The sequence below is a fragment of the Gossypium hirsutum genome, chromosome A11 (assembly GCF_007990345.1).
Source record: "Gossypium hirsutum isolate 1008001.06 chromosome A11, Gossypium_hirsutum_v2.1, whole genome shotgun sequence".
NCBI classification, from domain to species: Eukaryota; Viridiplantae; Streptophyta; class Magnoliopsida; order Malvales; family Malvaceae; genus Gossypium; species Gossypium hirsutum.
Window position 1 is genome coordinate 33,421,571 of NC_053434.1, and position 2,109 is coordinate 33,423,679.

General features: G+C 39.1%; 1 non-coding gene across 1 annotated transcript; it reads left to right on the forward strand.

The window, feature by feature from the left end:
- The first annotated feature begins 1,769 nt into the window (after positions 1 to 1,769).
- On the forward strand, positions 1,770 to 1,876 carry LOC121210539 (small nucleolar RNA R71). The gene has a single exon (XR_005905657.1). It is a non-coding gene; the product is annotated as a small nucleolar RNA R71 (small nucleolar RNA).
- Positions 1,877 to 2,109: the final 233 nt, after the last annotated feature.

Here is a 2,109-nt window from a genome sequence, read left to right on the forward strand (position 1 = left end):
AACTCTATCTCCAACCTTAAGTTGATTTGGAAAGGTATTGAGCTTGTTCTGGCGTAGTTTTGGTTTATTGTGTGTTCTCGGTTTATGTGTCCGCCATTCATCTAGCTCCTCGATTTGTAGCCTTTGTTCTTCACAGATAGGTCCTCTACTATTGTTTGAAAATGGCTCATGTACTTCCTTCAAGCTCATTTCCTGCAAAGTAGGTTGTACCATATTGTCAGTTTAGTGGAATGGTTTAGACAATCACCTTCAATTTTTGATGTGTTGCCAGAATTGCGAGCTTGAAGGGTGATTGTTTCATCTACAACACGAAGTGTGAGCTCACCTGTGCCAACATCAATAATTGTTCTAGCAATTTCTAAAAAGGGCCTTCCTAAAATCAAAGGAGTGTTGTTATCCTCCTCTATGTCTAGAACAATGAAGTCAACGGGAAATATAAATTTATCGATTTTAACTAGCACATCTTCAATAATACCCCTAGGAAACCTTATAGTTTTATCTGCTAATTGAATGCTCATCCTAGTCTGTTTGGGTTTCCCAAGACCTAGTTGTTTAAACATCTTGTAAGGCATGATGTTAATACTAGCCCCTAAATCAGCTAATGCATTATTAACATCTAAACTATCAATTAAGCAAGGAATTGTAAAACTCCCTGGATCTTTCAATTTGTTAGGTAGTTTATTTTGTAGAATAGCTGAGCAAACTGCGTTTAGCTTCACATGTGAAGCCTCGTCCAACTTTCGTTTATTTGTTAAAAGCTCCTTTAAAAATTTCATTGCGTTTGGCATCTGCGATAAAGCTTCAATAAACGGTAAGTTAATATGTAATTTTTTTAAGAGTTTAAGGAATTTACCAAATTGTTAATCTGAGCGGTCTTTCCTTGTCGCATTAGGGTTTGGCACACGAGGTTTGTATTCTATACTTACCGGTTTCTGCTCATTGTGGTCTACCTCACCTTTACCTTTGCTTATCTCAGTTTCTTGCCTTGGTTCTGGTTCATGTGTGACTTACCCTTCCTCATCTTGACTAGTAATCGCGTTGAGTTTCTCCCTTGGGTTAGATTCTGTGTTGCTTGGCAACCTACCTTGTGGTCGCTTAGAAATCAACTTGGCAAGCTGTCCAATTTGAGTTTCGAGCCCTTGGATCGATGCTTGTTGATTCTTAAGTGCTGTCTTGGTATTCTGAAAACGAGTTTCTAAAATCGATATAAACTTTGAGAGCATCTCTTCAACGTTCGACTTCTTTTCCTGTTGGTAGGGTGGTTGTTGAAAACTCGGAGGATGTTGTGGCCTGTGATTTCCTTGACCACCCCACGAGAATTGGGATGGTTCCTCCAACCTGCATTATAAGTGTTACTATATGGGTTATTTTGGGGTCTAGAGTTATTGTTACCCATATAATGGACTTGTTCCTCCTCGATGCTAGGATTGAAGGGTTGATATTTTGTGCATGCTCCTCCTCCATTCGAATCACACCTCATCACTGGATGTACCTGAGTAGAACCACACAAACCATCTATCTTTTTATTGAAGAGTTCTACTTGGTTAGATAGCATAGTAACCGTGTCGAGGTTGAAGACACCGGCTGCTTTTGTCAGCTTTGTTCTCATAACTTGCCACTAATAGTTATTCAGTTACATCTCTTCAATAAATTCGTAAGCCACCTCAGGTGTCTTATTATTGATAGTTCCTCCAGCAGCTGCATCAATCATTTGCTGAGTCGAAGGATTTAGGCCATTATGGAATGTTTGAACCTGTAGCCAAAGCGGTAACCCATGGTGAGGGCACCTTCTCAAAAGGTCCTTGTATCTCTCCCATGCATCGTAGAGTGTTTCTAAATCTATCTGCACAAAAGAAGAGATATCATTACGTAATTTGGCTATTTTAGCCAGTGGAAAATATTTTAATAAAAAATTTTTGGTTATTTGTTCCCAAGTAGTGATTGACCCTCGTGGTAACGAGTTCAACCACTGTTTAGCCTTATTCCTTAACGAAAAGGGAAACAACCAAATATGTATGGCATCATCAGAAACGCTATTGATTTTAAATGTATCGCAAAATTATAGGAAATTTGCCAAGTGAGCGTTGGGATCTTCGTCCTGCAAACCAT